General features: G+C 39.0%; 1 pseudogene; it reads right to left on the bottom strand.

Annotated features, from left to right (window-relative positions):
• Positions 1 to 1172: 1172 nt before the first annotated feature.
• LOC149262202 (protein TPR1-like) lies at positions 1173 to 25434 on the bottom strand (annotated as a pseudogene).
• Positions 25435 to 26247: the final 813 nt, after the last annotated feature.

The raw sequence follows: 26247 nt of genomic DNA, 5'->3' as shown, positions 1-26247 counted from the left end.
TTTACTCATCTTCATAAAGTGTCCTTGTGAAATGTCTTTTATATGGTAATATTAGATGTTCTTATACTGTTGTGGTTACTCTCCGATGCCCTGTCATTACGTTTCGGTGGTTGTTCCCTCTGATCGGGTGTACATTGACTGACAGAGTATGAGTGTTTTATGTGATTGAAGGTGGGCTTGTAATTGAAAATGGAGAGGAAAGAGAATGACTTAAAAGAGATAACGCAGCAGGAACTGAGTGGCATTTTAACTGGGGGTGGAGAAAGACTCAGAATGCTCTTGATGGTTGCTTGCTAAGGCTTGAGCTTGAGTTGCCATGAGATACTGGAGATGGGTCTAATCACGAAAGACCGAATGCACTAAAAATTCTGCTGCGCAATTGCACTCCACTGATTGGCCTCAGAATACCTGTTGGTATTGCCATTATTGATCCCTTCCTGCAGAGATAGAGAATACGGAGACAAATAATCAAAATTAGTGGAATTCAGCACTGGTAACGGTACTTCTGAGATTTGTGTGGGGAGACTTTCAAAGAAGCTGGCATCTATATCTCTGACTGCTCTAGTTAGGGCTTCTGTTCTATTAGGGTTAGAATTAAAATTGAGACATGTAAAAGTGGGTTTAAAAGATTTGAGGGCGTTCAGTGAGGAAAGCCCATTAAAAGGGGATAGGTTGCAGCTACGGGGATCAAAGAATGTCCTTAGAAACTCAGAATCATTGCCATATAGAGCTCTCTGATCTACCATCATTGTGGCAAGAGAAATACTGTGGATGCCATCATGAGTAGTAGCACTTTCTGCAGGAAGCCCATAGAACATAGAATTTGCAATTTGAGAATGCCCTAGGGGAGCTGAACCGTTTATGTTTAACTCATTAACAGATGTGGAAGCTTCGTTCATTTGAGCACAAGCGTGATCTATTGTTCTCTTGGAAGTAGTAAACATAAGAATGACATACCTATAAGCTATAGGGGAAGGCCTCATTGCCATACATTCAGAAAATTCATGAGTCTAGAGTAACCACATCCTGAAATAAAAAACAATATAATGCCTGCAATAAAAGGTTTATTTTACACAAATAAAAACGAAATTTATTCTCTGCGGAATGTAACTAAAACCAGAATAACAGAATAACAGGGCTGCTGAGCACAGAGAATGTCAGAGTTGGGAACTTTACAGCGAATTACAGTCACTACAGAGCATGGTGGATATGTGAAGGAGACCCATTAATCGATGCAGTCCTGCATGAGAATAACTGACAATAAAGCATCATATATTTGTGAAATTCACCCTGAGCTGCATCTAAACATGAATCAAGACTAAATTTCCAAGGCTTAAAGTAATGATTCATTACAAAAGTGTACGTGAGATGCTTGTAAAGCTCAGAAACCCCAGACGGGATGGGATGAATTCAGACCTACATACCATACCATCGCCTTTGCTGCAACCCTAACCCTAAGAAAACCAAGAAAGAGGAGGAGGGCAGAAACAAGAGTCTGAGCACACGATATGCAGGCGAACACACACCAGTCCTGCACTGTTGCGCCAAGTTGCAAACCCAGATGGAAGCATCTAATAAACAGATCCTGCAGCAAACCGTTTCTGCAACGAATGGGTATTTCAGCATCAGGAATTTCAGCCCAGAAATTTGTCCTAAGTATCTAGGACTAACCATTCCTATTGCAAGGAAGTGACCAACCTTGAAAACCATCGAAATCATAGAGATGAAGGTGAGAAGCGCCAATGTAGTTAGAAAGAGCCGAGGCTCATGCCATGAACCAAAGTGTAGTGAATACCTGGAAAAACATTGAACAGGAAATAAAATTTGGGAAGGCTACCTTGCCATCTGAAGCGATTTAAGTAAAATAAAAAAATGATTTATCAAAGGATTATGTGTGCAGAAGAAGAGCATCCCTCTATCTCGTGTTGGAAAATTGATTAATCAATGCATGATACCCTTCAAATTGACCGGATAGAGAGTTCATACCTTGGAGGACTTGGATCATAACTGGATACTTGACAAACCCAGAAAGCATGTAAGCTTATAGAAGAGACAGCTATGTAGTATGAACAGTAGGAAAACGTAAACGATGAGGGTTTGATCTGAACCTTAAATAGCTACTAATCCACTGAATCATGGAGGCCAAATAATATAACTGTCGACCAGAAAGACATGAAGAGTCTCTGCGAAGAGTCTCTGCGCCAGCAGGCAGTCTCTGCGAAGAGTCTCATGGGCAGCAGAAGAGTCTCATCGCCAGCAGGCCAGGCCTGGCTTTTCATGGCCCATTACCATGGGAAAAATACCATTTTTCTATGAATAAAACAGATTAAACGAACGGCAGAAAACACTCCAATCATCTAACACATAAAATCAATGGCTCACGATCGCACACGTCACATTTTAGGGATGTCTTTCTCAGAGGGAACGCCTTACGGCGTAAAAATAGAGATATTTTTTATTTTATTTTTTTAAATAAATTTAATAATATTAGGAGATTTTTATCAAACTCTGGTTAGGGGTCAGACTAGTTTACAATGTATTTAAACATTGCAAATCTCGGTGTGTTTAAAAGGAAAGTGTTTTTTTTTTCAGGGGTGTTAGTTATTTATGGAATATGTCATATTGTGGATATTTTGATTGATATTGGACCATTTTAGTTGTTTGTTATGTATGTCGAATAGTCCAATCCCAAGGAATCCTCGAAAGTGGTGAATCTTTGCAGAGAATCTTTAAAAGTGGTGAATATGATGTTAGGGTGTTTTTTAAAAGGCAGTGATAATTGAGATAGCTATATATTTTAAAAGAATATGTTTTTAGGGGTTATAAGAGTGTGAAGGACCATTTTCCATTCTAGGGAAAGGGAAAGGTTTATATTTAGGGATTAGGATAGTTTTTAATTTTTATTTCAAGGTAATAAGATCATTGAGGAAAGATATTATAAAAATATAATTGTTGATGGAGATTTATAATGATAATTAAATTTTTTTATAAAGGTATAAGGTAGGGTTAAAGAATGTTGTTATAAATAGTTTACAGGATAAATAAAGAGATAGAATTGTTTGAAAGAATGGAGTTATTTCATGCGCTTAGCGCAGTAAATAACAAGGTAGTTGGGTTAATGTAGCAAGTAAGTTAGATAAACGAGTATTTTAAAATAAAATCCGGTAAGTAAGGGTATTAATCCCATAAGAGTTCAGCCTTGAGCTAATAATGACATATTTTTGTAAGATTAGAGGATTTAGATTATATTACTGCGAGAAAAAACGTGATTATAACATAGATGGATTGGTTTGGTCTATCGTTAGGGAGGTCAAAGCAATAGCACATAAACAAAATTTTCATATTGCTCGCATTCTTTCTGACCTGAGAGTCTGGGAATTTAAACCAAAAACAAGGATATACATAGACAAAATTACATAAACTAAGAGACCAAAATACATTCTGAAACAAGTAGAAGAATAGAGACGGTATAGAGAGAGTTATCATTTTTCCTAGAGTTGCACTTGAGTTGTCATTCTACAGGGTGTTAAGTATGAGCTCGAGGGTGAGAGTCATCTCCTGTGGTTGATGGAGGCTGGGTAGTAGATAGAATTTGGTTGAGGTTGTCATCCATGTCATTCAGCATGTTCTCCGTGTTGTTCATTCTGTTTAGGAGTTCTAACATCAAATAAGGAGCTCTTGTTAGGTGTCAACCCTGTCAGTAAGTACCCGCCCATGAGTGTCTCAGTATGCCATTACAGGTTAATATTCTTAAGCAGAGGCCCTCGCCCTGGTGGAGTTTCTGTTATCATGAATATAATCTTGTGTTTCTCGCTCCACGTGATGATTTGGCACGTATCTTCTAGCCTAGCGAACTTGCCCTTTGATGTAAGCGATAGCTCACTACATGACCTCAAGAACGAGACGTTGATAATGGTCCACGATGGCTCCGGTGGAATCCTGAGCATGGGAGGCATGCAGGGAGGGAGGAGTAGGAGAGGGGGGTTGACTCGATCTGCCCCTATGTTCTGCCTCTGTGGAGATGGTGGTGCAACATCGAACCATGACTGAGTGAGAGGTAGGGGCGGCAGAAAGTCGATTGAAAGGAGGAACAAGTCGATGGTGGGTAAAAATAAACTAGATAGAGGTTAACCTTTCTAACTGAAAGTGGGGGGGGGGGTTAAAATTGTGAGGAGGCTCAGGTGAGGAAACCTGCAACAAAAATAAATCCAAGCATGGGGACAGAGAGACAAGATCCGAAATTCCAAATCGGAGCAAGAAGAGAGGTTGTGGAAAAGAACCAATCTTGAAGTGAGTTGCAAGGGGAGTAAAGGAGAAGACCAAACTTGATTGATAGAGATCCTTGTAAAGGAGAGGCATGGATGATAACCGAAAGTGGAGATCCTAAGGGGTTGATTGCAAGTGAAAACGTCGGGGATTACATGGTGCTTGCAAGCTAGAGTCATTGATAGAGTGTTGCAGGACCCCATGACCATATGCCCTATTTTAAAGGCTTCGAGAATTGGCTGTATTTTTCTCTTAATGATCCAACATGATATGCTTTGCTTCTTTAAATGACAGTGGTGTACTCACCTACACAAAACCATGAATGTGTGCTCGATTCGAAGAGTGTGAGATCTACGAAATGATAGTAGCCCACCTCCTTTCGTACAAATGCCTCTAATACCATAAATATCATCCTCTACTGAGAATTGTGATGGTGGTGGCAGATATGCCATGCAGGTCGCTAGGTGTGGGCATCTTGCCTCCCTCTCATATGATTACTACAGATCATGGTCAATCAAGAAAATTAATGTTGTGCACCCACCTTAGGGAACTTTGTCTTGTTCAACAATGTCCTGACATTCATGCTTCCATTGAGCAACAAAAATTTGTTCCCATAGAGATTCCATGACCTCTAAAGTGAAGTTGAGCCCTTCATTGGCAAGCATGTTTACCAACTTGTTGTCGTTTCTTAGTATGTGTTGGAAAGCGAGTGCATTGAAGTTTAGGAGTTGTTTTGTGATATTCTCTAGACTAGCCAAAAGTCTCCAACTCCCTTAGCTCGAGTAGCCCCGCCTACCACCATCTATTTGATCTCTGCAAAGAAATGTAGTAAGATCATTTCACAGACTAGGAAATTTGTTTTCCTTATGATTCACCCTCAGGACAAGAAGAAGATTGTGGCCACAAATTCCAAACATGGCTCCTCCGCACAGTAGTAGCAGATGGACAAGGTCATGGAGGAGTACAAGGACATTTTCACCTCACCTGCGGGGGTACCTCTCCATTGTCAGGTCAATCACTCCATCGATCTGACCCCAAGCGCGTCATTCCCAATGGATCAATATATCGACGTTGTGTTCTGGAGAAGAATGAGATCAAGAGGCAAATTCAGGAGTTGTTGCAGAAAGGGCACATTAGGAAAAGCTCATCACCCTGTGGGAGTCTGATTGTATTGGTACATAAGAAGGATGGGACCTGGAGACTCTATATTGACTATCAGGTGCCAAACAAAATCATTGTCTATAATAGGTACCCAATCCCATTGGATTGATGACCTTTTGGACCAGCTCAAGGGGGCCAAATATTCCAGCAATATTAACTTGAAGTTTGGTTAATTCTGATGTGTGGAAGACTGCCTTCAAATCCAAGGAGGGACTTTTCGAATGGTTGGTCATGCCTTTCAAGTTGACGAATGTTACTGCAACCTTCATGAAGTTGATGGATGACATCTTGTGACCCTTCACCAATGCATTTGTGGTGGTGTATTTAGATGACATCTTAATCTTCAACCAAAGTTGGGAATGAACAAGAGGTTAGTCATGATGATAATACATGGAATGAATACTTTGATACAATTGTTATACTTTGTGGGTGTTATAAATAAGTTCAGTTATAAATTAATGGACGATATAAGTACATCATATAGTCTAATCTCTAACCTTGGAAAAAATAATGCATGTATCAATTATTTTAGGTTGGCAATGGAATCAGAACAAATGAGGAGTTTAATCATTTTGATAGACCAATACAAATACCTGCATATGGACGTGGCCTACGCCGTACAATTAAATCACGCAAAAAGAAATGGGTGGAAGAGGATATGACAATGGAGTTTGTAAATGAAATAGAAAATCAACACAATGAACAAGAGGTTGGTCATGATGATACTACATGCATAGATGAATAATTTGAGACAATTGTTGTTTTTGGATGTTCCTAAGGTAGAAAATCTAAGAATATGAAATTAATGTGGCTTGTTTTTAAAATAATGTGTTCAAAAATAATATTTTTAATTTATTGTATACATGTATAATGTTGTTTTGTTGAGTAATTTATTGCGTATATCTTTGAAATGGATCCATGTTCTATACAGTAATTGCTATCTAACATTAAATAATGGTTGCATTTAATTATAGGTAAACGATGTTGATGATACACCTATTAATGATCAAGATCCAACTAGACCATTAAGAATTCAACGAGATGATCCAATTCATCCTTTAAACCATACTAGGAGAAGAAGAGAAGCATTGAAGAGAGCACTACCACGTGAAAAATTTGAGGAATTGATGAAATTAGCATACATTGATGACATGCCATCCACTACTCAGAGTAGAGATGTCGATGGAAATGTAATGCATGAAGAATGCTAGTAATACGTATCCAGAAGATGGTATTGAAACTAGTAATTGTTCACGAATCCATAAGATTGTAAGGTCATTCTCATTATCATAATCATTGTCATCATCATCACCATCATCCTTGTCATTGTTATTGCCATCATTACATTATCATCATAATCACCATTCATGCCATCATCATCATCATTATGGACATTGTTTGCAATTTTTCATAATTGTAGATGTTGTAAGAAATATCATCAACCCAAAAAATGTGATCAGTGCTAGAAAAGGGTTGTTTAGGACACATTGATATATGTAAGAGAAATAACAACTCTATTTTTGACAGATGATCGATGATGATCATCATCACCACCATTATCATCGTCATTGTCATTTTTATCATCCCCATCATCATCATTAATGTAATTTCTATCGACATTGTTGTAATCATGCATCATCATCATTCATGCCATTATTGTTTTTGATGATGACCTAGATGAAAATGATGATCATGACACCAAATATAATGCTTATGATTATGACAATGACAACATCTAAAATTGGGAAGATTCGCCAACGTCATTAGCATCGTCATCATCATAATCATTGCCATCATCATCATTGTCATTGTAACCACTATCGTCTTTATCATCATAATCACAATTCATGTCATCGCCATCATCTTCATTTTCATCATTGTCAATATTATTGACATTGTCATCAATTGTTCATAATTGTCAATGCCATAAGGAATATCATCAATGCAGGAAATATGATGAGTGTTGGAAAAGGGATGCAAAAGCGAACATAGAAATGGGGGCAACAATAGAAGTAAAATTGGATGAAAAGTGGATACAACATAAGTATATGCACAACAACATGAAAAACCTGACACAAAAGTGGATGCAAAAGTAGATGCAGTTGTCAATGCAAACTTGGATGCAACCATGAAGGCAAAAGTGGAAGCAAACATGGGTCCAATGGTAGGTGTAAAACTTGGCACAAATTGTGGTGAAACAAATGTGGATGCAACAACGGAAACAAAAGTATATGCAAAAATGGATGAAACAAAAGTGGATGCAATAGGGGATGCAAACGTGGAAGCAAATGTGGTTGCAATGGTAGGCGTAAGATATGGTGCAACAAAAGTGGATGTAACAATAGACAAAAAATATGCAAAATAAGATGCAAAAATGGATGTAAAAGTGGAAGCAAACATTGATGCAACAAGCAAAACAAAATTGGATGCAAAAAATGGATATAATGTAAGTAGATGCAAAAGTAGATACAAAACGAGATGCAAAACCCAATGCATAAACCTGACATAAAAGTGGATGCAAAAATAGATGCAATATTTGATGCAAAAGAGGATGTGAACATGGATGCAAAATTGGAAGCAAACGTGGATACAACAGTGAGTGCAAAACATGGTGCAAATTGTGGCATAACAAAAGTGGATGTAATGATAGATGCAAAAAAAGAATCAAAGTATGATGCAAATGAAGATGTAAAAAGGGATGCAAAAAGTGAAATTTAAAATGGGTGCAACAGTGGATGCAAAATTGTGTGCAAAAGTGGATGCAATAGAAGTCGATGCAAAAGTAGATGCAAAACGAGACACAAAACCCGATGCAAATCCCGGTCCAAAATTGGATACAAAAAGGGATGCAAAAATAGATGTAGTAGTTGATGAAAACCTAGACGCAAATGAGGATGCAAACGTGGATGCAAAATTATAATCAAAAGTGGGTGCAAAAGGAGGTGCCAAACTAGGCGCTAATTGTGGCACAAAAATATTAGATGCAATAGTGGGTACAATAATAGATGCAAAAGAGGATGTAAATATGGATGCCAAACAAGAGGGAAAAGTGGATGCAACAAAAGTAGATGCAAAATTTGATGCAAAACTAGACACAAAACTCGATGTAAAACTTGGCGCAAAAGGGATGCACAAATGGATGCAAAAATGGATGCAAAAAATGATTTAAAAAAGGATGCAAAAAAGGATGCAAAAGTCGATGCAAAAGTTGATGCAAGTGTAGGTGCAAAAAGTGGATGCAAATGAGGATGCAAAAGTATGTCAAACAAAATTAGGTGCCAAACTTGATGCAAAACCTGGAACAAAACCTGGTGTAAAGGATGACACAAAACTTGGCATAAAATTTGGTGCAAAACGTGGTGCAAAACCTATTGCAATACCTGGTGCTAAACTTGGTGTAAGATTTGGTGCAAAACTTGATGCAAATTTTGTGTCAAGTTTTGCACCATATTTGATAAATGGATGCAAATAGCACCAAAAATGGGCTCTAGATGCAAAAAAAGAAGTAAAAAGGGACGCTGATCGCTGGTTTTGTTGTAGTGACAATAGGATTACTTTGCAGGTAACATGTTACATGTGCGATCTCCTTGTTGGTTTTTGGATGCATGTTATGTGCATATGGTTCCCTAGTTATGTGGTGTTATTGGCACAAAGATTTTCCTGGATTGTCAATGGCTTCAGCCTTGCCTTGTCATTTTCTTGATAGCCATGATGTAGTGGGTTTTCCCATTTGGTTTTCTAATTGGCTATTAAGTTTTCTATGGTTGTGGGTTGGAACAAATTCTCTAGAGCCATGAAATAACTTGCGTTCCCTTGAGGCTGTGGTTTGAGTTACTAGTCCCTAGAGCTTATGGGTTGGGACAAATTCTCTGGAGCCTTGAAACAACTTGGGTTCCATGGAAGCTGTGGGTTCAATTACTAGTTCCTAGAGCCCTCGATAACTTGGGTAGAGAGCGATCTAGTTGATGTTAGTGACTTTTTGACCATATAGATGAGATCATTGCGCTTGAGGGTTGAGGTGGTTTGGCCTCTTGAAGCCTTGGTTAGTTTTTATTTTGGTTTAACCCTTATGATCCCACATTCATGCTTGGAATATGGCGAGGGGGTGATTGGTTGTAAGAGAGATTTGGTTCAGCCTAATCTATGGTCGGGTGGTACATGGGAGTCCCTCACTTGATTGGAACTTTTATACGTTAATATGATCTATTTTCCTATTGTGATCTATGAGCCCTTGTATTTGTTATTATGGTGATATTATGGTTGATTTTTCATGGCTTCTATTAAGGTTATATGGTGCTTATTTTCACGGTTTTATGATGTTCTCTAGCTATGGCTCTTGTTCATGATTTGATAAGTTACTATATGGTTGAAGAATGCATGGGATAACAAGTGATGCTGCAACTAGATTGAGAGGAAGTTGAGCCTTCTTGGTGATTTCCAGATGAAGTTGAAAAGTTTATGATAAGATATGTATTAATTACCTGTAGCTTATAGATTTGCTATTTGTTTGACAAAATGTCTATTTGGTATTAGGGATGTCTAGGTCAAGTTCTTACCAAATACTTTATTTTTCAGCATTGTTATCATCATTGTCATGATTCTAGAAATTTACAGGCAATTATGGGAAATGTTATGGAGGCTAGCCTAAAAAAGTGGCATAGATCTCATGATAGCATGCATAGAATAAAGGAAATTGGGTCATAACTAAATGTAAGCAAGCTCATGGGTATGGTTAGAACTTCTTAACTACATGCATCGTGTGTCAACGATGTAGGTGGGGTGTAAACCTAATGCAAAAGAGTTTCAACTCAGGGATTCATGATCACCTGGGGTGGTTGGTAGGCTCTTGAGTGATTTATAGTCTCTAAGTGATGTCAGTTTGTTTCCAGCTTGTAGGCCCCACTTCCATAACTAAAAGTTGGAGATAAGGTCATGCCATAGTGCCACTTAGCTCATGTTTACTTTGGAAACTTTGTAAAAGTGGGTAAATGTGGGAGGAGTTGTTACAGGGTGGTATCAGAGTGAGTTCCATTCTCTTTGGGTGATATCTGATACCACAGGGTTGTATCAAAGCAATTATATTCCCTACAAAATTTCCTCTGATACCAACATAATAGGGTGGTACCAAAGCAGGTTTTTGTTTTCTATTTTGGTGATATTTGATACCACAAGGTGGTATTAGAGCAGTTTCATTCCCTACAACCTCTCCTTTGATATTGGCATTATAGGGTTCTATCAGAGCGAGGTTGTAACATTGGACGTTGGGGTAAATGTGTTTGTTATGCATGTATGTTATATGTGTCTAATATGCATGCATTGTCATGATTATGGTTATCATGCGTGTGGTCATTATTTCAGTTTTTTCTTATCATGCATGATGTTGATATGTTGATGTCATTATGTACCGATATCTTACTAATCTGGGTTAATTGTGTAGACGAGATAACGTCCCCTGAAATACACTGAGGTATGATTTTGGTTATGTCTATATTTGGTTTATATAACATGACATTTTTGCAAGAGATAGAAGATCATAGATGAAGAGAATATTGGTGGACTACAGTTCACTATAATTCACCTAACTCCCTTTATAAGCCTGATGTGAATTCTATGGAATGGTAAAGATCATTCAGGAAACAAGGAGAAGAGTCCTCTCCTGATTTAGGAGACATGTTGAGAAGTTTGAAGGAAAATATTAGAACTTGCAAGGAAGATAATAACAGGTCGATTGAGGCACATGAAAGGCTTGTTGGGGCTTAGGAAAAATAAACAGAAGTTAATGCAGTCATCCTTCAGAGTGTTTCAGATTTGCAGAAGCACAGACAACTAGGGATTAGTTAGGGAAAGGAAGAAAGGAAAATGGGGCATACAATAGTAAGTCTCATACATGGCATATGTTGGATGGGGATGACACAGTTAGAGGTGGAAGATCTTTGGATGCACCTAACAAGTAGGATAGAACTCATGGATTTTATTCTAGCTATGGTTTTGAGAGACATCATCGTCATTACCACCAGTGAGAAGCATTATTTCCCAGAGGAGTTCAAGAAATCAAAGCCTCCTACTTTTGATGGGTATTTGGTTAAATCAAAAGAGGAAAAACCATGTCTACTTGGGATGAAGAAGTTCTTCAGATTGCATGATTATTTAGATAATACAAAACCCAAGATAGATATCTTCAGTCTCAAGGGAAAACAAATATACAGTGGGAAGATGTGAAGCGTGTTAGAAGCATCAAGGAAGAGGAGCCGAGTTGGCATGAGTTTAAAATATTTTAGGAAGAATTACTTGTTTGAGAGTTATAATGACAGAAAGACCAAGGAGTTTTATGAGTTGAAGATGGCTTCCATGACAGATGAAGAGTACACGACTAAGTTTCTAGAATTGTTGAGGTATAGGTCCTACCTCAAGGACTAGAAGACAAAGGTCCAAAGGTTCATTAGTGGATTTCCTTTATAATTTAAGGATCAAATTGAGTATGATGAGCCTTGGTCATTGGAGGAAGTCATTGGGAAGTTGAAGCATTGTTATGAGCAACCTAAGTGCAAGTCTAAGCCTAAGTGGGATTGGAAAGGTAATGAGAAGACTAAAGGAAAGTGGGATAAGAAGCAAGGAAGACCTCAAGATATAGGTTAGAAGGAGAATGTGGCACCTTATAAGAAGTTATGAATTTCAACATGAGGATAAAGATAAGGACAATGGAAGGAAGCCTTTGAGGTGTTTGATTTGTGGTGGAGAGAATCATAGGAGTGAGTGCCCATCGCACCAAGGTGGCAGGCCTCAGATTTATAGTGTTCATGATGCACAAACAATTGGAGATGTTGTTCATATTATTCCTTAGATTTATGTAGCATTCGATAACAAGTAGGAATATCACTAGGCATCCATTATTGATATAGAAGGTAAGCTCCATAATCAAGTTATTTCCATTTTGATTGATCCTGGATATAATTATAGTTATATCAGTGCTGACTTGCTGGATAAGTGTCACTTGAATAAATAAATTCTTGTAGAATCTTGGTTGGTGTAGTTGCCTATAGGGACCAAGTGAAGAGTTCATCATTGGTTGAGATCTTGTGCATTTGAGGTTAATGGTATGCCTACATCAACACATCTAAATTATCTTCCTTTGGGATCATATAGTATGCTTTTGGGCATGGATTAGTTGTTCATTCACATGACCAAGGTAGACTGCTATGACAAGGCTATTGAGTGCCTAAATGATGATGGGGAAAGGAGAGTCTTGTAGGGAAATAAGAAGCATATATCAGTGAGAACAATTACAACTATGTAGGAAAAGCGTAGTTGCAGGAAGGGGTGTGTATTGTTTGCAACTCATATTTCCAATGACGAAGGGAAGGATGTTGAAGATGATAAAGTCATAAGGAGGTATCATGTTTTGCAGTAGTTTCAGGATGCTTTCCTATAGAGATTACATAGTCACCTCCTCATAGAGAGGGGAATTTTCTATTGAGTTGATGCTAGGAGCAACACCAGCACCTAAGGCACCGTACATGATGAGTACTCCATAGTTGGTGGAATTGAAGTTGTAGCTTAAATAGATGCTTGATAAAGGATACATAAGGCCAAGGGTGTCACCTTTGGGTGCACCAGTATTGTTTGTAAAGAAGAAGGACGATACTCTCAGATTATGAATTGATTACAGGTAATTGAATAAGGTGACTCTCAAGAATAGGTATTCATTGTCGTAGTTTGATGATTTTTTTGATCAGTTGAATGGAGCAGAAATTGTTTCAAATATTGATTTGAGATCAAGATATTATCAGGTGCACATCAAAGAAGAAGACATCAACAAGACTGCATTTCATATGAGGTATGGACATTATGAGTTTGTGGTGGTTCATTTTGGTCTTACAAATGCTCCAACCACTTTCATGTGTTTGATGAACAACGTGTTGCATCTTTACCTGGACAAGTTTGTGATAGTGTTTATTAATGATATATTGATATGCTCCAAGAATGAGGAAGAGCATGTAGAGCACCTCACAACAGTGTTGAGACTGATGAGCGAACATCAGTTATATGCCAATCTTAGCAAGTGTAGTTTCTTTCAGCCTTAGATTCACTACTTGGGACATGTTGTTTCCAAGGAAGGGTTAGTAGTGGAGCTGGAAAAGATTAAAGCTATCATGGAGTGGCAAAATCCTAGGAATGTGGTTGAGGTCATATCATTCATGGGACTAGAAGGTTATTAAAGGAATTTCATTATGAAATTCTCAAGGATTAGCTATCCTATTACATCTTTGCAGAGGAAAGGGAAGAAGTTTGAATTGACTAAATATTGTGCAACTAGTTTTGAGAAGTCCAAGCATTTGCTTAAAAATGGTCTAGTCTTGACGATTACAGATTTTGATAAGGAGTTCATGGTATGTACATATGTTTGCAAGGAAGGACTTTGTGGGGTCCTGATGAAGGAAGGATAGGTGATTTGCTATGACTCAAGGAAGATGAACGACCATGAGCGAAACTATGTGACTCATGATCTTGATTTGGTAGCTATCATGCATGCATTAAAGATGTGGACACATTATCTCCTTGGTAGGAGGTTTTTTTTGATGAGTGATCATAGTGGGCTAAGGTACTTGGTTGACCAACCCAATATGAATGCTAGGCAAGTGAGATGGTTGGCTACAAAAAGTGAGTTTGACTTTGAGATCAGATACATTAAGGGCAAGGAGAATAAGGTTGCAAATACTCTAAGTAGGAAAGTGCACGTGAACCATATTTCTATTATGAGTTCATTTGGGATAGATTTGCAAGTGTGGATCTTGCATGCATGATAACATGATGACATGTACCAACAAATGAAGCAGAGATTACAATAGTAGGGTGAATGTGATAGGGATGAGGAATATCACCTCACGACAAATGGCTTGCTGAGAATCAGGAACATGATTTATGTGCCAGATAGTAGTGATCTCAAAAATATTATCTTGAGGGAGTTTGATGTCAAGCCATATTCAGGCCACCTGGAATATTCAAAGACTTTTAATTTTTTTAATAAGTTCTATTATTAGCCGAATCCAAAGAAAGAGGTTGCTAAGTTTATTGCAAGATGTTTGGATTGTTAGCAGGTGAGAGTAGAGTGTAAGCATCCAACTGGTTTGTTGCAGTCTATTCCAATTCCATAATGGAAATGGGAGGTCATTTCCATGGACTTCATTACAGGTTTTCCAAGGAAATTGAGGTATAATGATTCCATCATGGTTGTGGTTGATAGGTTGAGCAAGGTAGTTCACTTCATTACAATGAAGTCTATTAATTCAGCTAGTGAGATAGCTCATATATTCATAAGGGAGATAGTGAGGTTGCATGGTGTTCCCAAGAAGCTTATATTAGATAGAGATTCCATGTTCACTTCCAGGTTTTGGACGGAGTTCTTTCCAGGCTTGGGGACAGAGTTAGCTTTCAACACAACTTATCATCTGCAGAAAGATGGATAGACATAGAGGGTTAACGAGCTTCTTGAGGATGCATGTCATGCATCAATAACAAAAGTGGGAGGAATATCTTCCATTGTTGGAGTTTTCATATAAAAATGGGTGTTAGGATTCCTTAAGGATGAGTCCATTTGAGGCTCTTTATGGGTAGATTTGTAATACTCCTATCAGATGGAATGATCTAGTGAACATGGTATTGATTGGACTAGATATGTTGGTTGAGATGGAGAAAGAGATGTTTGCTATTATAAGGAACTTAAACGCAGGGCAGGACAAGTAGAAGAGTTATGCGAATAAGCATAGAGCATTTAAGGAGTTTCAGGTTGGATCGTATTTGTACTTGCACATAAATCCTAAGAGGAGCTCCTTGAGGATTATTCATGTGCCAGGTTGGCACCTCGACATTGTCGGCCTTTTGAGATCCTTAAGAGGATTGGACCAGTGGCCTACTGACTTGCACTACTGCCAAAAGTGAAAGTCCATGATGTTTTCCATATTTCATTGCTTAAGAGATATGTACAGAATGTTGATCATGCAATTAATTGGTTTGTATTACATGTGGAACCAGAGGGAGAGTTCCAACCAGAAACTCAGTGCATTTTGCAGTGGAAATAACTCACGCTCTGGAACTGAACAATAGAGCATGTTAAAGTGCAACGGAAACACTTGGGTCTCAATGAAGCTACATGGGATATGGTTGATCAAATGTAGACTTTTTATCCTTCTTTATTTGTTGGTTGAGCATATGGTATTGGTTTATGTGTGTGTGTGTGTGTTGTTAACACTATAATGAGATGTGTTATAAAGCTCCAATAAGCAGTATGGTGTTCATGGTTTCAAAAATTTAGTATGATGTAAATGTTGCATCGATTTGTGTTATAAAGCTCTAATAAGTAGTATGGTGTTCATGGTTTTAGCAGTTTGGTATGATGTAAATGTTGCATCGAGTTGTGTTATAAAGCTCCATGGGAAGTATGTTTTTTTGGTCACAAGCGTCATTGAACACTGACGACGGTGTTCCCCTAAGAGGGATGGGTATGTAACAACGCCTAGTTTATTTTCCATGTAAATGAAAATAAGACCAAGGTCATGAGACACGTATTCCAAGATGAATGGTGGGAAAACATTATAGAGGGAATCCCTTGTTGTTTAATAATGACTATGGAAATTGGAAAAGGAAAAGAGGCAATAAATGACATTTTATTATGAAAATAAAGGAAAATAGGAGAAAGGAAGGTGAAGAGACACAATTTGCATGCAAGGGAAATTAGAGGGGAAATGAAGGAAAATGAAAAAAAAAACAAGACATCAATGATAAAAAGGCATCTGAGAATCAATTGTTATCTTTTGGTCATTACAACTTTAGTCAGTTCAATTTTAGTTCTCTTCTTCCACACTCTAATTCTCTCATACTCTTGAAAACTTAAAGTATTCTTGGAGCACTCTAGCAATCACTTGGATTTGGAAAAAAAGAAGTTAGAAAGTAAAGAGAAAACAAAGGAAAGCAAGGGAGCGGAAGGCGACAGTTGGATCAACAACTACAACAGGTTTACTTTGTAGGTAACAGGTTTCGTGTGTTATCTCCTTGTTGTTTTTTGGATGCATTGTATGTGCATGTGGTTCATTGGCATTGATATTTTGCTAGATTGATAGTGTTTTCATCCATGCCTTGTCATTTCCTAGATAACCATGATGTAATCGGTTTTCCCATTTGGTTTTCTGATTGGTTCTTAGGTTTCCTATGGCTGTGAGTTGGAATAGATTCTCTACATCCCTAAAAAAAATTGGGTTCCCTAGAGGTTGTGGGTTGAGTTACTAGTCCCTAGACGTTGTGGGTTGAGTTACTAGTCCCTAGATCCTGTGGGATGGGATAAATTCTCTGGAGCCCGAAATAACTTTGGTTACATGGAGGCTATGGGTTGATTTACTAGTTCTTGGAGCCCTCGAAAACATGGGTAGAGACCGATTTGGTTGTTGTTGTTAATGATTTATGGAACCTATAGGTGAGATCATCGTGCTTGAGAGTTGAGGTGGTTTGGCCTCTAGAAGCCCTGTTTGGTTCTCTTTTGGTTTAATTCTTATGATCCCACATTCGTGGTTGGAATATGGTGCAGGGTTGATTGGCTAAAAGAGAGATTTAGTTTATTCCAATGTATGGTTGGGTGATACGTGGAAGTTCATAACTTGGTTGGCATTTTCATATGTTAATATGAGTTATTTTCCCATTGTGATCTATGAGCACTTGTATTGGTTATTATGGTGATCTTATGGTTGATTTGTCATGGTATTTATTCTGGTCATATGTTGGTTATTTGCATGGTTTTATGATGTGCACTAGCTATGGTTCTTGTTCATGATTTAATAAATCACTGGATGGTTGATGAATGCATGGGTTAACAAGTGTTGTTGCAGCTAGCTTGAGAGGGAATTGAGCATTTTTGGTGATTTCTAGATGAAGTTTAGATTTTTATAATCAGATATGCATTCATGAATTGTAGCTTATATATTTATTATCTATTTGACAAAATGTCTATCTAGTATTAGGCATGAACAAGCAATTCTGGGCATTGGTCTGGAGGCTAGCCTGAAAAGGTGGCATATATCTTGCGACTACATAGAATAGAGGAAATTGGGTCATAAGCACATTGGGTGTTGTTGGAGCCTCTTAACCGCATGCACAGTGTTTCAAGGGTCTGGTTGGGGTGTAAACCTAGTGAAAAAGAGTTCTAGCTCAAGGATTGATCACCTAGGGTGGTTGGTAGGCTCCTTAGTGTTTTATAGTCTCTGAGGGATGTCGGTTTATTTCTAGTTTGTAGTCCCCACTTACATAACTAGAACTTGGAGGTTAGGTCATGTCATATTGACACTTAGTTCATGTTTACCTTGGAGAGTGTAAAAGTGAGTAAATGTGGGAGGACAAGTTACACATGGTGGTCCTCCATTGATAAATGGTAACTCCTATTGAGCATCACTGAAGACTCCTCCAACTTGACACTTTTTAATCCAACGATACTCTTTCTCCCCACCTCGACCATGACCAGGTAATGAGCATGTAGTCTTTGAGGAGGACGATTTCATGGAGACACAAGAGGTTTGAGGGCCATGTTTAGAGTAGAAGCATTTGCACACCATTTTTAGGACCACCCCTTTCAAAGATTCAGTCCAAGCAACATGACACTGAAATGGAGATTAGGCGTGACTGTTAGTGAACTTATGATGGCGAGCTTCTAAATAACATTGCTTTGTGGATTTTGGACCCAAGAAACACTTGTTGACAACAAAACCAATTTCTTCACAATGTGGATTTGTATTGGCATCTAATGATGCTAGTGGGAAAGTTGTTGCTCGACCATCACGAGGCTAGGAACCAAATCTATTATAAACATATAATATGGAGAACAAGAATATGATACTGATCCAGGTGGATGTTGGTGGCCACCCACCTATCCCATTTGGACCCCCACAACTGTCTCTTTCAGTTTTTCAGTTTCCTTAATTATAGCACAGTTTACTATTTTTAGCAGTTTTTCGGGTCCTAAACCTCCGGAGCCGTTTTGAGGCCCTAAATGACGTTTTTTGGGAAATCCACCGCCAGCGATTTTTCAGATAAAAATCATCTTTTCCGTCGTAGTCCTCGGAGAGATCTTTTCAATGGGCTATCATCCGCGTCAAACGGAGATAATACGACTAATTCGCGACCCCGGGAAGTTGGTTGTCCAACTCACCCCAAAACGGGGCCCACAATTTGGTGTTTCATCTTCTAGGGTTAGTTTTGGAATGTGAAGGGTTTTCCATTGTTTCTCAATAATAAATAGGCCTTCGAGCCTCATTGTAAAGACAGTTGGGAAACAGTTCAGAGGCATGTAGCCGACACATCTCTTCTCAAAGATAAGCTACCATCGCCCTAGCTGGGTTATTTCTATTTGTAAGCATATTTCAATATTCTCCATTAATGAAATGAAGCATTATTTCTGCTGCATCTCTGTTTTTATGGTTATCGCATCTCTGTATTTATGGTTATCTCTGTAATCTATTGCGTTCCTGCTTAAATCCGGATCAGTGGTATCAGAGCGGTCTGCTTTTTCTCTGTTTTTCTTTGCATGTCCCCGACGAGGTCGAGATATAAGGAGTTAGGGCTTGAATTGGTCGAACCTTTGCAAGACCAGCCTTGCAGATCTCGATGACCTCCCATGGCGGATGAGAAGAAAGACGAGGGGGCAGGAGATCCTATCAGAATCTTGCTCGAAGAAGCCCTCGAGCGGCAAAGGAACACGATGATGGATAGCTTCGCGCAGATCCTTCAGCGGCTACCCAGAGGCGACGCATCGACTTCCAACAGCTACTCTGGAAACGCCACACCGTTTAAGGTAAAAGTTAATTTTGAAATCCCCATCTTTGAGGGTCAAATAGACGGAGATGTCGTAGATAAATGGTTAAATCTGCTAGATGGGTTCTTTTCTTTTCATGAATTTTCAAGTCGGGAAAAGATTGTTTTTGCTCTTCTCAAAGCAGCCCCCCACGTCAAGGACTGGTGGGAAACCTACTGCGAACAGAAGGATGAAAGTACAGGCTCACTGTTTTCAGCCGCACCCACTTGGAATGACTTCTGGGATGCCATCAAGGAGCAGTACTACCCTGTCAAAAGCTATGAGGACAAATACATCAAATGGACCACATTGCGGCAGGGACGAGACCAAGATGTGCCAGAGTTCACAAACATTTTTCATACCCTTCGCACACAATTGGGTATCAAAGATTCTGAGCTGCATCTGGTACTCAAATACCGCGGCTGCCTACACAGATACATCCAGGAAGAGATGGAGTTCTTGAACATCTCCTCACTCGGCACAACATACCGATACGCTGTCAAAATTGAGCAAAAGTTCAAACAGAAGAAGCGGGACTTTGGATCTGCAAATCCAAAGCCCAAAGGACAAAGCCAAGGCGGGGTGACCCAAGACAACCCGTCGAAGCCGCAAGAAAAGAACAACACCATGAAGCCGAAGAAGGACACAGGAAAGTGGTGTGAGTTCCACAAGAGTCCCACTCATAACACAAGTGAGTGTCGGACCAAGCAGTCGCTGGTGGCCGAGTTGAAGGCTTCCGAATCAGATGCATGTTCCGACTCTGAGTCAGAACCCGACAAGGGGAATGACAAAGGGAAGTAGATCATTGATGCGGATCCCAGCGCCATTGTTGCTACTGCCAAGATCCAGAAAAATGAGCCCGAAGATCCAGAGGAGGGGGAACGTCTTTTCCACTCACAGATGTGGGTGAAGGGTTCGCCGCTGCAATTCATTGTCAACAGTGGCAGCCAAAAGAACCTTGTTTCAGCAGAGGTCGTGAAGCGGTTGGGCCTACCAACTACGCCACACCCATAACCGTACAGTATCGGTTGGCTTCACGAAGGACAAGATCTCAAAGTTCGCTAACAGTGCCGCCTTCCCTACAGCATCAAGCCCTTCATAGACGAGGTATTGTGTGATGTTACACCTCTGGATGTTTGTGATGTACTATTAGGCCAGCCATACTTGTGGAGGCGACATGTTGTGTATGAGTCAAGGCCTCGCGCTGTCATCATTTCTTTAGATAATTCATTATACAGGATACCAGAGGTAGCCCCACCTACTGCCACCTCTTTGATCACTGCTAAGAAAGGCAGCAAGCTCATCTCACAGACTAGGAAATTTATTTTCTGTCTGGTTCGCTCCCAAAGTAAGGGGAAGATCGCTGCTACATCCATGACCCCCGCAAAGGGTTCCTCCACGTAGCAGCAGCAACATAGGGATACAGTCATGACAGAACACAGGAACAACTTCTCTTTACCCAGAGGGGTACCACACAAGTTTCAGGTGGGCGAAAAAGTTTGGTTACATCTGCAAAGAGAACGCCTTACCAGAACCCATCAGAAACTCAGACCGCTTCGACATGGTCCTTACACCAGTAACAAGGCTGTGGGCAACAATGCTTTGAAGCACAACATTCCTCCATTCCTTCGCTTGCACCGATTGTTTAATGTGGACCATCGCCGACCATGCTTCCCACCATTTCTGGACACATCAGAGATTGCAAAACAGCTCACTAGAGACCCAGCTCAGCAGAAGCTTCCTCATCTCAGGGAGGAACTCAACGCAATGGGGACCATTGCTTCCTAAGGGGGGAGGAATGATCCAGGTGGATGTTGGTGGCCACCCACCTATCCCATTTGGACCCCCACAACTGTCTCTTTCAGTTTTTCAGTTTTCTTAATTATAGCACAGTTTACTATTTTTAGCAGTTTTTCAGGTCCTAAACCTCCGGAGCCGTTTTGAGGCCCTAAATGACGTTTTTTGGGAAATCCACCACCAGCGATTTTTCAGATAAAAATCGTCTTTTTCGTCGTAGTCCTCGGGGAGATCTTTTCAACGGGCTATCATGCGCGTCAAACGGAGATAATACGACTAATTCGTTGTTGGAAATAATACTGAGAGGGGGGGTGAATCAGTATTATCAGATCAATAAAACTTTTCTAATTTCATGCTCAGAAACATATACGCTACTTCAGTTAAGTGAACCCGCGTGTACACGCTACTGTGTCTAAAGCAACTTGCGTATATCCAGAAATCTTATGATTCAGTTAGCTTATCTTCAGTAAATGCATCAGAACATTATTAACCATATTAACAGTAAACAGGTGCAGTATAACAGAACAGATCATCACACAAAAGCCACACACATGAACACCATGATATAAGGTGGAAACCCAATGTGGGTGAAAACCACCTGCTGCAATTCGTCTCTTTCTTCTTTAATAAGAAACTTCTTTTACAATGTACTAGTGCAGTCCTTTACCAGCACGCAGGCTACAACCTGCAGAGGGCTACAACCCTCATAGCTCTTGTACTAGCCGATCCATTTACTAGTACGTAGGTGCCAACCCTACAAAAGGCTACAACCTTCAATCGTTTTCCATCTGCTCCTGGAAGGGAGCTACAACCCCCTGGCTCTTGTACTGGCTGATATGTTTACCAGTACGTAGGTGCCGGCCTACGATCTTCCCGGGACCACGTTTCATACATTTTCATCCTGGATCCATGAAACTATCACCATTGTAGTACAACATGCATCATCAATCTCTGAATCACCCAATACTGAATCACTGAAACCCTGTCAACAACAAACAGACAACATAACAACAACTAGATCCAACTCCATCTTCAAATATCATACTTCACATTGTATACGCTACTTGGATGAACCCAACCTGTGTGTATACGCTCTTTTACCAAAACCAACCTGCGTACAGATCTGCAAATTCAAGCTTAAAACTCCGCAGTTATATCAGACATCAAAACATACCCAGATCATAATAATAAACATGCGTCAGTAGATCTAGTCTATCCACAGTCAAACCATATGAAGATAATCATTCCAAGCCTTGAGATCTCGTTCCATCTTCATCATCCTCCACATGAGTGAAACCTTGGTTCAGATCACCAACCCATAACCAGCACTTGGATCTCACACTTCCTCAGATCTTCATCACTTACACACTCTTGCACATTTCTCTGGCCTAATGATCTTTCTCCTTATATAGCTTTAGGCCCTTCACAATACCACGGTCCAAAACCATAGTAACCCAATACCATCAACTCAATACTAGGGATCAACACGTCTGTCGAGACTCCATGGTCCAAAACCATAGGCACAAATTCCAAGGACTAACTACCACGGACCAAAAGTAAGCTTTCCGACATGTACACTCTTTTTTATTCATGAAACTGCGTGTATACCCTACTTGGTATATAGCGAACCTGCGTACACGCGACTTGTTATATAGTGAACCAGCGTGTATACGCGACTTGGGCTTAATGAACCTGCGTGTATGAACCTTCTTGACCTGCTGTACTAAGATCTGTCCTCTGATTAAGTTGCCATCACCTGTACCTGCCTCTGAGTGAGTTGCCATCAAGGACAACACTTGAATCATAATGCCAACATTCGTGACCCTGGGAAGTTGGCTGTCCAACTCACCCCAAAACGGGGCCCACAATTTGGCGTTTCATCTTCTAGGGTTAGTTTTTGAATGTGAAGGGTTTTCCATTGTTTCTCAATAATAAATAGGCCTTCGAGCCTCATTGTAAAGACAGTTGGGAAACAGTTCAGAGGCATGTAACCGACACATCTCTTCTCAGAGATAAGCTACCATCGCCCTAGCTGGGTTATTTCTATTTGTAAGCATATTCCAATATTCTCCATTAATGAAATGAAGCATTATTTCCACTGCATCTCTGTTTTTATGGTTATCGCATCTCTGTATTTATGGTTATCTCTGTAATCTATTGCGGTCCTGCTTAAATCCGGATCAGATACATCTTGGAATGATCAAGAACACACACGAACATACACAAAGAACAATAGAATATTGGGAAGGAATTCCAAGCATGTTTCCATTAGACTTAGTGTATATTTATACATAAATGATATAGTTGGAGTGATTGTACCAGTTCTTAATCAACTTTCATTTACTCTACTTATACATTTATCAAGTATTACACCCAGTTACATGATGCATAATATATAATGACAAACATAGGGCTAAGAGAACCCTCAACATCTCCCCCACCCTCAACAAAGTCTTTGATCACTACTTGAAGTAGTAGTATCCTTATTATACATGAACCATGCATACCAACCTGTGTAGGTAACTCACCCACAACAACCACCAGCTAGATAGGAAGATGCATGTATACAAGGCTTACCATGACTTCTTCATGTCTAATGGTCGCTTCCTATAGATCTCTACTATTCACATTCTCTGTAGTTTTCTCAACAATATAGGACTCTAAGGTAGCTCCTCTCTAGTCCAGGGGCGTCATTTTCGCTCTCTCTATGGGCGAGTTTAATGTGTGACTATTATTCATGGGAGTCCTTCATCAAACATAAAATAAGTGAATCCTCTACATAAGAACCATTGAGGCTGAAAAATTTTCAGAATTTTTTTACAATTTATATAAGATATGATCAATGTTCATTTGAAAAATATAACGTTTTGACTTCATTTCACTTTCCTTAAATGGTAGCCTTTCACTTACATATGAGTTTAAACCTCATACATCAAAGTTAAAGTCATCCAAAGTAAGTACGAAACTGAGAAGATACAATTAGAAATGAGGATGCCACAACACACGAGACAAGATGATGAAAATTATCTACCCCTCGGAAAGAATTTTGATGTGATCTTTAAGGTTCTAGGTAGGAGTTGTAAGGGGTGGATATACCTGTCATTTATTAATGTTCTGAGCCGTGAAGCTTTAAGACTAGGAAATGACAACTTGTCTCGAAAAATAGGGTTAGCTTCAATTAACGTTTTGAGCTCCAACAACATAAAATTTTGAGCTGACTTTGTATCTCCATATTTAAAAATCTATTCATTTTCTCTTCAACTGTAACCTATCAAGTCTTTAGGAATTCATGTAGACTAAAACACCACATGGAATAACGCAAGGCATTGACTTTTCACAAGTGAAGTAAAAAATCCATCTTTACTCATGCTTTAGGAAGAAAAAATTGATAGAAGATAGGTTGCGAGGTGGATCCATGTAAAATAAAATAATACTTTTCAGTTAAATTAAATAGATAAAATAAAAATAAAATAAAGAGAAGAAATAATTGTTTGCATGGACATAAATTTATCCAGAGTAAGACGTTGCCTGATCTCTTTGTAAAGTTCCTCATTGAAAGAAGAGAAAACTTTAAGATCCTTCACCAGTATTTCCATGACTTTTTCTCAATCTTGCCTGGACAATATAACCAAACAACAATTAGAACTGACTTATCCAACAACATTCACATGAAAACCAACAAAACACTAATTCTTGCAATTTTTCTAAAGGAGGACATGACTCACTTGTCCAAAGCTTCAAGAAATTTTTGCTTCTTATCTCAAACAAGACTTCCATGGAATATTGATTGTCATCAACTTTTGTGAAACTAGAAAGAGACCGCTCCACTTCACGCCACTCTCCAGCGTGGACTTGATCTCCTTAAAATATTTCATGTTGAAGTAAAAGCTAGATTCTAGCTTTAGTCTACAACATGTATTTAGAACTTGGTATGAAAAATGTCTCCATCCAACATCTTATAAATTTGAACTTCAAAACTTTGGAAACATTAATATTATGCCATGGATTCAAAATAATAACAAACAAATATCTCTCTATCAATCCAATCTCCTTTTAAATAGATAACAAAATAGAAAATCAAGGATTTATATTTAGTTAATTGACATTACCTTCAAAACCATGCATTTTACTATTGGAAAAATAACAAAGTTTGTTTGTATTTTTTTTACCATAGAATTGTAGGTACAGGGTAGAAGAAATGAGAAAAGTTGAGAAACCCATGCAAATTTTGTTACAAAAGAGCAAAGAGTTGGTAAATGATTGATTGCTTACTTATGGAATGTTTCTTTCAACTTCTCCTCATCCAAAAATTGCATGATTAAGAACACAAGCTCCTTGCTCAGGGACGATATTGACCCTGCTTCCCCAACTTGATCCAACATTAATATCTCGAAAGTGAATACCCTTCCTCCTTAACTAGTTTATCACAAGTAAAACTCTATCAAGCTTCTCTATGGCCAAACACCAAGAAATGTATTGTACACACAAACTCAATTGCAATTGATGTGGTCCAAATCCTTCCCCTTACTGTGACCATTTTGAGAAACTATGACTATCATGTTATGGGAACTTATGCTGCAAACTACAAGGAAACTATTTACTCAGGAATTCCAAGAAGAGGAAAAAAATGGTGCACTACTGTCTTTGGTACTTCTTAGTGGAAAATAACCCCATGATGGTAGTTAATCAAAGAAATGTTGAAAATTAGTTAGCTTTGGTGTAGGTAAATGCATGGAAAAATTGTCCATGCAATCCCTTGAATTCCAACAGAATTGGTTCAAACATTATTAGCCCTTTGAAACTCGTCGCAGTAAGGACCGTGATGTAAAGAAACAAGAACATCGTTATAAACTCTGCAATACTCACCCTCCAGAAGGACCATGATGTGAACTCCCCTGGTTTGAACAATGGAGCCTAACCTGGCTCATTTTTATCCTTCTCCCTCATCTGTGCCGCAATCCCCAACAACTTCCTTTCGAAATGCTTTGAACACCAAACCTTGTAGAGCAACAAATGTAAAATAAATGTGTGATATCAAAAGTGAGCAGACCTCGCTACTTAATAATGATTGTGTGTTGATTAAACGACAGATAGACGTGACATATATGAGATGGACGGGAAGGCTTCCATTGCTTCTTGGACACTCACCCTATCCTAGTCATTTGTTTTGGTAATACCATGTTGTCAAGGACCAA

This window comes from Pinus tabuliformis, chromosome 6 (assembly GCF_031772625.1).
Source record: "Pinus tabuliformis cultivar Carrire ecotype Pingquan chromosome 6, CPIR1, whole genome shotgun sequence".
Classification (NCBI taxonomy): Eukaryota; Viridiplantae; Streptophyta; class Pinopsida; order Pinales; family Pinaceae; genus Pinus; species Pinus tabuliformis.
The sequence above is the reverse complement of the archived record's forward strand: the minus strand, read 5'-3'. Positions and strand labels throughout refer to the sequence as shown.